Source organism: Periophthalmus magnuspinnatus, chromosome 22 (genome assembly GCF_009829125.3).
Source record: "Periophthalmus magnuspinnatus isolate fPerMag1 chromosome 22, fPerMag1.2.pri, whole genome shotgun sequence".
In the NCBI taxonomy this organism is placed as follows: Eukaryota; Metazoa; Chordata; class Actinopteri; order Gobiiformes; family Gobiidae; genus Periophthalmus; species Periophthalmus magnuspinnatus.
Window position 1 is genome coordinate 5,879,889 of NC_047147.1, and position 12,789 is coordinate 5,892,677.

Genomic DNA, 12,789 nt, shown 5'->3' on the forward strand with positions numbered 1-12,789 from the left:
CCCACACTGAGGCTTTGTGGTAAATCTAATATTCAGACTTGGGCAGAACTGGAGGATACAGACAAATACATGTTCTGAAAGTAACTGGCCACTGGCTTCACTCGACTAGAGCTTCTGGGCTGAAAGTCATGTTTGAATAACTTTAAAAGCTGTTGATAGTGTGGAAAAGTGATAAACAGCCTCACAAAGCTCCCAGTTTGTGTTTCTTCTAAAGTTGCAAAGCCCAGAGCAGTGGAGGGGATAATGCAGCCTTGTCTTATGCTTCCTGTGCTTCACATCTGAAAGAGCCTCACACTGTGCGTCTGAGGAATGGGACTCGGAGTATCCTTGGCTGACCTGTGGCCTGTGGCAGACATTTTGATGTATGAGCTTCAAACGTAACTGCTTTTGTATACAGCTGTCGGCAAAAGACTCCAAGTGATAAACCAACAAACTGAACTTCATAAATCCTGGTTTAACTGAAACAATGATCAGAAAACACAACGTCTACCTGTGGCCACTACCGTCAAATGAACATTATGGCATTACTGTTCAGCTCCATTGCTTTCTAGTCATATAATTTCCAAGATAATCCAGGTCCAAGTCAATTCTGAAAGCAGATATCAACCAGAACTAAACCAGGACTAAAACAGGACTAAACCAGGACTAAAACAAGACTATGTGGACCCAAGGAAGTATAGTCACTTTGGTTGGATAATGAGGACCCAAACTATAGAATAAAGAACAAAAGTAAAGAGGAAAAAGCAGGACTAATCCTAAACTAAACCAGGACTAAATCAGTATGACAAAAGCAGGACTAAAGCAGGACTAAAACAGGACTATGGGGACCCAAGGAAGTATAGTTGCTTTTGTAGGTTAATGATGATCCAAACTATCGAATACAGAACAAAAGTAAACTGGAAAAAGCAGGATTAAACCAGGACTATACCAGGGCTAAACCAGGACAGGACCAGAATTAAACCAGGACTAGACCAGAATTAAACCAGGACTAAACCAGGACTAAACTAGGACTAAACCAGGACTAAACTAGGACTAAATCAGGACTAAAACAGGACAAAAAGCAGATCTATGTGGAGGTAGTATAGTCACTTTGGTAGGTTAATGAGGCTCCAAACTATAGAATAAAGAACAAAAGTAAACTGGGAAAAAGCAGGAATAATCCAAAACTAAACTAGGACTAAACCAGGATTAAAACAGGACTATGTGGACCCAAGGATGTATAGTCACTTTCATAAGCTAATGAAGATCCAAACTATATAAAATAAAGAACTAAAATAAACAGGAAAAAGCAGGACTAGTCCAAAATTAAACCAGGAATAAACTAGGGCTAAACCAGGTCTAAACCAGGATTAAACCAGGACTAAATCCAGCCTGGACCAGGACCATCCATTCATCATTTCCCCATCACTACTGCAAATCACCTGCCTCCTCGCTTGCAGTGATCTAGGTATTGATTTGACCTACAATTTACAACACCTCACCTTCTCTCCAAAACTCTCCGGCCCGGTCTATTTCTGCAGCCTTGGGACTGCCACAAACATATATACTGCCCCCTGGTGACTGGATTTATGCTAAAAAGTACAGCAGAATTTATAACTTTGCCGTAAAACTTTTAGAGGATCATTGGGATAGATTTCGCTGCTTGGGGTGATCTTTGTCCACCAACCTGCCGACCTTCTCATGAATCTTTTATAAGGTTCACCCATGTTTTGGCTTGGGATCAGATCTTCTTTTTAGCCTCCGCTCTCTCCTTAAGGCTCCCAGTTTGTGTTTTAGGAGCTTTCTGACAGGCTAAAGGTGATGTATGATTGAGTCGGGCAACTGTTGACACCTCTCAAGGATGAAACTTTCAAATATTTCAGACATTTTGCTGTGAAACGCCGAGGCTCCTGTGGATTCTGCTTCTCGGTTCTCCTTCATAAATGTATGTTTTGCATTGGCCTGTGAGTGTTTTGGTATTCTCGGCAGCAGGTGGGCTGTTTGGTAGTCAGTCAGTCAGTCCCAGGTTTGATCCCAGTGTATCCAGCCGAGCGGCAAATGTTTGATGCACAAATGCCATGTCTCCCACATACGAGCCCAGGAAGCTGACAGCGCCTCCCATTGTACGACATATGGATTTTCTATACAGCAAACAAACCGTGCACAGACGTGAAACCGAAAATATTACGTGGAACATGTGGAAAGGTCCTATATTAACGCAAATTTGACTCTTGTGAGCGTTAAGCCATGTTAGAATGTTGTTACCTCGTCAAAAACAGACCTGGAGTTGCGTTTTGTTTCATTTACACGTTTGAGTAACACTTTAATATTAGTCTGTCTTTGCCTGACGATCCATTCGCCTTCTAAGTTCTGATCGAATCCAAAAAGGTTGTTCTCCTCCATCCACACTTGACACGATCCAATCACTAATTTGTATAGTTTGTTGGTTTATCACTTGGAGTCTTGTGTCGTAACACGTTACTTCTCAAAATTTCTCGTAACATTCAGAAAAAAATATAACTTCTTTGATTTTGTTGTTTCGATTGTTGATTCTGTAAAAATCAGCTGTTTCTCAGTCATTTTAATTAATTTATGTATTTATTTATTTATTTTTTTTGTTGTTTTTTTAGTCTCTCTGATTGATTAACCCTTTAAGGCAGGGGTGTCCAAACCTTTCTCAATAAGAGCCACATATAAAAACACAGATAAAGCTGAGGGCCGATTGAGGGCCATAGACTCGGTCGCCAAAACAGTGAATACTTCAAATCTGTGTGTTTATTACAAGTTAGACTGAACCATTAGACCTTTATTCATGTTTACATCCTCAGTGGGACAATATTTGATATGGGGAGTAAGTAGATTTTCAGAAATGTACAGTAAAAAGTAGTGTTTAAGGTAATATGGGCCAATAGTATGAAAGTGGTGTGTGCGCGAATGATAGGTGGTGGTCGGAGGGGCCGATGGCGCAGATTGGCAGCCCCACTTCTGTCAGTCTGCTCCAGGGCAGCTGTGGCTACAATAGTAGCTTACCATCACCAAGTGTATAAATGAATGAATAATGACTATAGTGTAGTGCTTTGAGAGGCTTTGACAAGACTGTAAAGCGCATTACAAGTGTAAGACATTATTATTATTAATTCACCTGGAAGATTGAGGGCCGAGAAAAATTGGTCTGAGGGCTGCATTTGGCCCCTGAGCCACAGTTTGGGTTAGGTCAAATAGTACTACAATAGTACTACAACATCAAGACATTACCTTTATTATTTGTGCAGGGAAGTAAATAACATAAAGTAACAGAAAACACATTTCCGAAACATGACATTTTGAGAAAGTGCATTCTGGGACTGCTAATCTATCATGTGACGGTATTCAGAATACACAAACCTACCTAAAATCCAAGGAATACATTAAGGTTTATGATCACACAGTTCAGACTTCAAACTGCACGGCAGAGTGGGGAAAATATAAAACAGCACTCTTGCAGTGAGCGCATGTACAACAAACATAAAACAGTTTTAAAGGATTTAAGGATTCACTGTTCTGTAACTGCAGTATTTTTACCGACACTGTTCGGTTGTACTCAGGTGTACTTCATGGCGTATATGGATCTCTTTCTCAGTTCTTTTTCACTACCTTTTTTCCTAATTTAGCCGTTAAATTAACTAAATAATCGTCTGATACTGGAAAATTGGGCCAAATACATTTTAAAGGTCTTATATTACGAAAAACTGACTCTTGTGAGCTTTTACGTTGTTACTTCCTCAAAAACACACCTGGAGTTGTGTTTTGTTTCATTCACACATGTCTGAGTAACCTTTTATTATTAGTCTGTAACATCCAAAACTCACAACGCTCATTTCCACCTTGTGATGTCACGAAGTGGTAGTTTTCAAGGTTAACAGCTCCTTTTTACCTTTTTCAGACTGACAATTCCAGGTCTGAAATAATCCAAATGATTCTAGAAATGAAGGTGTGTGGACTTTAAAAACACAGTGGAGCACTTCCTGTATTGCCACACGATGACATCACAAGGTGGAACAGAGTGTTTTCTGTTAGAGAAAGAAACTCAGAAATGTAAGAACGAGATTAAACGCAGCTCCAGGTCTGTTTGTGATGAGGAAACGATCAGAAAATAGCGTAATATGTGCAGTTTAATGCGAGTATCACAGTATTTTTCACGTTCTGTTTATTAGCAGCGTTTTATTGGCGTACTTCAACCGAGCTCTCTTCCAGTGAACATCCTAATTTAGTCCTCAAATGAACTAAATAATCATGTGCCACTGTACACAAAGAACAGTGTGCCAAATCCTAATGACTTCTTTGTTTGCGTGACCCTGTTTGGATTGCTTTTGCTCCGTAACATTTCCTGGCATTGGACCATTTTCACAAACAATTTCCTGGTCATTTGAAAAGCAGCAGGTGTTTTCTGCATTTCTGCCGTCGCATTGTAACAGGTTTTTGCATCTTCTTGGCTCTGATGTCCAGGGAGGATGTACAAACTCACAAACTTGAAGAGAGAGAGAGAGACGTCTGGGCCCTTCTCCCGATTCTCGGCAGAAAAATTACCACAATTTCAAGTGCTCCTGGGAAAACTCACTTCCCGGGTCCAAAACGAATAAAATCTCTCTTTTCCTGTTGCATTGTGCGATGGATTCGGCAGTTTTTTGGCAGCCATGTTTGTTTTTGTTCCGACGTTCCCCTCTCGAGATTGCCTTTCCCCCTGACGCTCGCTTGCAAATAGAAATTTTAATTAGAACAATGTCTTTTTGTGCGCACGGAAACCAATGAGAATACTCAAAACAATCTGGCGCGCTGTTGACCCCGCCCACCTGTCACCGCTAGCATCCCGTCCACCTCCTTTTTATAATTTACGTCCCAGAATGCTTTGCAGGAGAGGAGCTACGGATAACCACAATGCACTGCAGTCTTCCCTATGATTTTAAAGCTGGATGTTTATTGATACGTTTATTGATTAACCCATTGGACGACTGTAGCTAATATCAGAAAATGGCTCAGAACGGCGTTGACGGATCGTTTGGCGCCGGGCCGTGTGCTTTCTCTAGACACGGGTCAATTTGCAGAGGGAAAAAAAGGTTGTAAATCTCTAACCTGACAAAACAGAATATTTCGAAGTTTGGCTGTTCTCTTTGTATCGATCAGTGACTTTTAATTGGCCGTTTATTGATTAGACGGGAGGTTTATTGTCCATGTGAGAATGTTTAGCGCATGTTCCAGTGTGGTATTTATGCAGAAATGGAAGACTGCGTTTGTTTAAGACTGCGCTTTTGTAGATATTATGTTGTTTTTGCGCGATGGCAAGACATTGAAGAAAGAAACTGTGCCATAGATTTGCAGTCAGTGGTTTTAAATGTCCCTGGGAAACCAATATTTGTCAAGTTTAGTAAAAATAAAACAGCTTTTCAAAGTGCTGGCTGATGCTAACCGAAATAGTGATATATTGATAGAAACGTGTATGGAAAAGTATTAATTTTCCTGCAAAAATATTCCTAAAAATCCTTCGAAAATTGCAGCTTTTTAATCAAATTGTGTCTTTTTTTTATTAAATAGTTTATATTTTAGTTCTATATGTGATAGGTAAAAAAAAAACCTTTGTAGTTGAGGAGTTTCAATGCATTTTATTGGAAAAGTATTAATTCTCCTGCAAAAATATTCCTAAAAATCCTTCGAAAAATTGCAGCTTTTTAATCAAATTGTGTCTTTTTTTTAATTAAATAGTTTATATTTTAGTTCTATATGTGATAGGTAAAAAAAACCTTTGTAGTCAAGGAGTTTCAATGCATTTTATTACTAAAGTCGCTGGTATCGGTATCGGATTGATCGTGATACTTGCCTCATACTTCTCATAATGACAGAGCTTGGTTTTATACAGTGTCGCCCAAAGTTAATTGAAGAGTAAAAACATTTGGATCCGTTTTGTCATACAGTAAGTCTCTGCTTTAGAAACCATTGATTTCAGTCGGTTTTGATATTAAAGCTGCAGTGGCGCATTTATAAATTGTAATTCAGTGTAAAATTGACTAGAACTAATGTGAAAGGTCTTTCTAATGTGAAAAGTCTTTCTTATCTATAGTGAAAGCCGATTGTATCATTATGAAACAGCACTGTAATTGAAACGTGTGGTAACATTGTGCCAGTGTCCCATTAAAGACTTGTTATCATGCCATGCAAAATGGGTATTCAAATGGAGCTCTGTTGGAGCTCTTGAAAACGACATCATTCTCTGGTCCAGTTCAAAGTCTCGAGCTAATTGGGCGTGCTATATTATGTTGATTATCGTGATGCAACAATGAGCAACTTTGAGCGCCTCTTCACTCTAAAGGGAAATGCTAGCTAATGTATTTCAAACTTCTAAACAGCGAACAAGACGTCACAATCTAGGAACTTGCTTCGACATGGCGCGAACAAGCAGACGTACGAGTCAGGTCCATGGAGAGACTATAGACTGTGTAAAGAAGCGGAGTAAGTGAGTGTGACGTCACCCGCAGCGTCGACTCCAGCCAAGTGAAGCTCATCGATGCTAGAGCGGTTACAGGGGTGAATCTGGAGCCAAGTCCCATGCTTGGAATTCCAACCGAGAATATCAAAGCAACCAATGAGCCAATCTGTAGAGAGGCTGTTGAAAGTAACACCTCTTCCTCTCTGCACTGCCGGTTTAGCAGGGAGCGGGCACTTAGCGACGCTGTCAATCAAACCTGTTGCTAACGCTAGAACGGAGCAACCTCAGGGAAAGAAGGCGTCTGATTTGTCTGTTATTAATGTTCATATCTTGTTTTATGGGCACAATAACGAAATAAAAACGCCAGGATCATATGAACATTAACGGAAATGACGCAGCAGTTGAGAAAAGACGGGCCACAGTTTTAGTTTTTCAATGTAAAGTGAGTTGGAGCCAGAGTCGATGGAGTGGGAAGTGCGCTCATGCTCACTTCCTGTTTGAAATGTGGTGGCTAACAGGTTAGCTACGTCCATTTATATATACAGTCTGTGGGAAAGACGTCCTCACTCAGGTATGTCCATGATTTTCAAGTTGTTTTTGTGCAATAAAAATCCTATAATTGAATAAAATAGTTTAATAAAATGTATAATTCCATCCAGTGGCACATTTAAGGCAAAGTAATAGAGACAAACAGGTGGACCTTGCCTAGGATCGAGGATAAACACTTTACAAACTTATCTGAAACTTCCGATTTTCAGATAAGTGTGATTGACAGGTGGATTAACCAATCAGGGACGCTAATGGTCTGTCTGTATCAAAACAAATATGGCGGCTTACAAGGGGGAAAAAAAAGGAAAACAATATCACAAGAGACTGAAAAACACTGAATCAACAAGTGAATAAATCTGAGGCGAGGGAAATATCATTTTGTTTGTAAATGAAAAACACAAATCTGATCTGGTCTCGAGACGTAGCGGATGGCGTGGAGACCGGACTGATATCATTCTATATAAACGCCCTCCACCAGAAAAGTTCCCCAGTGCTCCTTCAAGAACGATTTGCTTATATTTAAAATTCAAGCCTTAGTGGATTTTCTGCCTGTGCTTGTCCGTCTCGGTGAAACAGCTGTTGCCTCTGCCAAATATGTAAAACACGTCACGTCCTCTGCACTAAAAGTATCCTGACACATGGGAATAAAAAGTCTTTTGTGAGCGGCGTGTCTGAAGCTGGCTGACGCTACATTTGGACAAACCACAACAAACATGTATTTATATGAAAATTTGAGCTAAAACTATTGAACAGCCATGCAGAAAGAATGAGGCGCTTGTTTTTCTGTTTTCGACCCGCTGCTGCTCTCCGCTTGGCACCGTTTCACCCTCCCACGGTTTAAAAAAATGCCCGAAACAACAACACTCATTCTGGCTTGGACACACCCCTCCCTCACCCTCTCCGCCTCTCCGCCTCTCCTCCGTCTCCCCTTATCTCTTTGCATTGGCGACACATTTGTCAAACAGGCCGACTTCTCATTCATGCATGCTTTATTGAAATCGAAGAAGCAATCCTTTCCTGACAAAAAGACTCTGAACAGTACAAAGGTTTTGGTTAAACTATGGATCTGCTCCTGGCCTTTTCATTTTTGCCTTTTGCCAGTGCAGACTGTGTAAACTGAACGGAAAGTGATCCAAGGCAGCTGTACCAGTAGTTCTCGTGATGGGAGAGTACGCGACTTGGACGATCCAGTTTAGTCCTGGTTGAGTAGTTCTAGTTTAGCTCAGTGGTCCCTCGTTTATCGTGGGGGTTACGTTCTAAAAATAACCCGCAAAAGGCAAAATCCACGAAGTAGAAGTCGTCAGCTTTACTTTTTACAATTATTCTATATGTTTTTTGCTGTAAAACCCCTCACCACACACTTTATACACTTTTCTCACACAGGCATTAACATTTTCTCACATTTCTCTCTCGTTTAAACTCTCTCAAAGTTCATAAAAATCCAATTGTGAACTAATCCCAGCGACATTGAGCTATCATCATCGTATCGTGATTCCTGCTTTTTGTTTTCCACCACCTGCTCCCCCTACTGGTCACGCTCTGTCATGCAACTTCCAGAAGCAGTTGATAGATTTAGTTACGTCTTAAAAACTCAAGAAAACATATGAAGTAAACATGAATCACTGTCATATCAAAATTGTGACCTGGTTTTAAGAAAATCATTAAATTATTTTTTGGCATTTCGCCCTCCTCTACCAGGCAGTCCCTTTTTTCATCGAACGAAATGCATAAGGATTAAATCTTTTAAGGGCACATAAAAAACAAAACAAACAACAGAATCACAAGCAGTTGTTTGTACATGGTTCTCATCCAGCAACAATCCTGATTTAACAAAATGGTGGCAGTTCCTTCTATACTGTTTTCATTTGATGACAAAAATCACATCAAGTTGGCCATTTATTTCTCAATTATCATCTTTTATATGACTTTGCAAAGAGCTTGTACCTAAAACAGAGGTCTCAAACTCGCGGCCCGGGGTCAAATTGTGGCCTGTGAGAGGATATTTACTGGCCCGCAGGACGATATGAAAGTTTAATGTTAGTGTGGTTTTACCATGTGTCACTCCCGTCGCAAAAGATTTAACAAATAACAACATATATCCATAAAATCCACAAGAATTGGCGTATTTTCTCAAGTATGTTGAAAACAGCGATGACGTTTAAGAAGATTTTAGCAAAGCTTTTTTTGTGGAATACCTGATAACCCCAGCCTCACCCAGACTCTGCCTCCTGTGGCCCCCAGATAACTTGAGTTTGAGACCGCTGACCTAAAATGAGACTTGCACCGTCCCTTTAAGACCTAAATCAGCGCTTTTTCAGCACGAGTTTGGCTCTTTTCACATATTTTACTTGGTTTGTCCTGAATTTCTTGATGTATTGTCTGATTTTTAAGAAGCGCTCATTTGGTTCATGCAGATTTTGTTCTAGTTAAGACCCGTTTTCACCGTTTACGGTCTTTCAAGTGTCTCTACTGTTCAAAATTGGGACGGAATAAGGACTAAACCAGGACTAAACCAGGACTAGAACCATAGAAAACCAAGTCTACATCAATACTAAGCTCAAACCAGTCCCGTAGCTTTGCAGAGGCTGTTGCGATGTATTTTGTCAGATCTGTTTTACTTAATTAACTGCCATTACATTGTTAACTGCGCGGCATGATTGCATTGTCTCCTCTTATTGCTTTTAATCTATTTATTTGTTACTCTCCATTGAAAGTTATTTCATGGGCGCGTCTTTTAAAGGGGACATATTACACTGTTCTCTGATCTATGTTATAACGTTTCCTCATCACAAAACAGACCTGGAGTTGTGTTTTGTACCACTCACGCTCGGTTAACACGCAAATTCTTCATATTTAGGCTGAGTTATTTTCTCTACACCTTGTAATGTCATCATGTGGTGATACAGGAAGTGCTCCAGTGTGTTTTTAAACTCCATACACCTTCACTAGAATCATCTGGATGATTTCAGCCCTGGAATTGCCAAACGCTACTGAACTAAAGGTACACGGTAGCTGTTAACTGGAAAACAACCACTTCATGACATCACAAGGTGGAACAGGGCGTTTTGAACTTTGGAGATGTAAACTACGTGTCCAGCCAGAACCACACGCTTTGACAAAACGTTACAAAGAGGAATGGATATGGAGCAGTATCTTGTCATCCCGATTTCAGAGAGTGTGATTGACAGATGAATTAACCCTATAGCAAGCATAGCCAAAGTCTGGCCCGGGGGCCAATTGCGGCCCGTGTACAAATTTCCACTGGCCCGCTACCTCTGGAATAAAAATAATTATGTGTGGCCCGTTGCACTGTTGACCAATGTAAAATACACATGTACAAGCAATATTATATGTCACCAGAAGATGGCAGCAGATATGGGCCGTGCTCCAAGGTCGCGCTCTCGCTGACTTTTATCGCCAAATGGATAAGGTTTAAAGAAATTCAAACATTTGCTAACAAAATGTTGAGTTTGTTTGGTTCTTGTTTATAAACTTTAACAAGAACCGTGCAAGGACAAGCCCGACTCACCTGCGTGATGTTTTGCGCATCCAAACCACCGTCTTTGAGCCAGACCTGGTTCATTTACTACAGTCCAGATCTCAATTTCAGTCTCAGTTTTTTATTTGTTTGCCTTCTGAGGTGAATACATTTGAAAATCTCAGTGAATTTATTTTATTGTGATAATCAAAACCACAGATTAAATGTTTCACTTTTTCATATGCATAATCTGTATAATTAATTTTGTTTGAAAGGTGAAAGCCATTTGCAATAAAAGGTAAAAAAAATATTAAATAGCTCATGTGCATTTAATATTAATGGCTCAAAAAATGATCAGGGTGAATGTTCGGCCCCTGCAGCTTTTCATCTCACCAAATCTGGCCCTCTGTGCAAAAAGTTTGGACACCCCTGGCTTAGGGTGTTGAGGGGAAACAACACGGTTAAAAGCTCTGAAAAGTCGATTTAAACGTTTACAGCATAATTTAAAGCGTCTGTAAACTGGCTGCACCACGACTTCCTACAACACATGTGTCAAACTCAAGGCCCGGGGGCCAAATGCGGCCCGCCATGTCATTTTATGTGGCCCGTGACAAGGTAAATTAAAACGTACTGTTATCGACTGTTTTAAAATGTCAGTTTATCAGGAGATATGCAGTTACAGTCATATTTTTTTACACGCATATGCATTTTTTTCTAAACGCATATGCAATGTTTGTAGTCAAGTAATAAGTAAAAAAAAAAACCAGTTACATTTATTTTACATTACATTCAGTTACATTTATGTGGTTTTACAGTTACATGTGGCCCTCGGTGAAATTGAGTTTGACACCCCTGTCCTACAATATACATCACACATGAACAGTTTGATTTCAGATGCCAAAAAAGTTGTGTACCGTGTCCTTGCTTATAGACGTGAAACATCAAAGATCCATGCCGTCATGTTGCTTTCATGTTTCATATACCGTCTCATCTTTATATATGTGCTCCACTTGTGGCAAAACACATACAGGATATTGACTGACTGTGATGATGACTAATGATGTTTGTTTAGAGGGAAGCGTCTCTGATCAAGGTTAGGGCCGTGGCGTTTCTTCCACATACTTAACTGTAATTAACATTGAAAGCAGAAGAACATAATCAGAGCTTTGCAAATTAAAACGTCCAACGCGGGCTCCTCTTTGACCTTCTGAGGATGTGCTTATGGCCGTCTAAATGTCAATAGGATTCCAAAGATTTTTAGTTTTTTTGTCTCTCTCCATCGCACCATCGTCTTTTTTAAATATATATATATTTGTCAAGAACCAAAAGAAGATCTAAAAAATGTAAGTAAAGGTTATATATGCATAGAGCTTTTAAACCAGTTGTGCATTATGTAACTTTTCAGGTAAAGGTCTGCCATCTGCTTGTCTCCTTTACTGATTTGCCCAAAATGTTCCACCTTAAAGCATTAAATATATCTATTCAACATTATGGGTGTTTTTACTGCGCAAAAACTCCTTAAAATGTGCGTTATACTGTGATTGTTAGCAGGCTTGCCTCTTCACAGATCTGATGTGGTTCACCTGTTTGTCTGCACGGCGTCAATAAAGATAAAGATACGTAAGTTTAATGCTTAACTGTGAAATATTCAAGGCGACGCAGTAACATCTCTATGGAGACAGGCAGGTGGCATAAACTCCTAGAAATCTTAAGTCTTACATACTGCACTTTTTATTATTTCAATTACTGTGAGTACTACTACTAGTACTCCTTCTCCGCCTACTACTACTACTTCTCTTCCTAGTACTCCTATTTCTACTACTTATACTACTCCCCTTACTCCTACTACTCCTATTCGTATTACTCCTAGAAATAGTAGATACTTCTACTACTCCTATGACTACTGCCTCCTACTCCCCCTATTCCTAGTAGCACTACTGCTACTACTTCTCCCCCTACTCTACTAATACTACTCCTATTTGTATTACTCCTATTTCTACTATTCCTACTCCTCCCTCATTCCCATTACTACTCCTCCTATTCCTACTACTACTGCTACTACTACTCCCCCTACTACTACTCCTACTATTACTCCTCCTCTTCCTACTCCTCCTCCTACTACTACTCTCCCATTCCTATTACTATTCCTACTCCTCCTATTCCTACTACTACTGCTACTACTACTACTCCCCCTACAACTACTATTTCTACAAATACTACTCCTACTAATCCTACTACTACTACTCCCCCTACTCCTATTCATATTACTCCTATTTCTACTACTTTTACGACTCCCACTACTACTCTTCGTACTACTACACCCTAC

At 39.9% G+C, this 12,789-nt stretch overlaps 1 protein-coding gene across 1 annotated transcript in view; it reads left to right on the forward strand.

Moving 5' to 3' along the window:
• LOC117391076 (glutamate receptor ionotropic, NMDA 3B-like) overlaps positions 1 to 12,789 on the forward strand; it is a 262,458-nt gene that overhangs the window by 910 nt on the left and 248,759 nt on the right. The gene's annotated exons all lie outside the window — the stretch shown is intronic.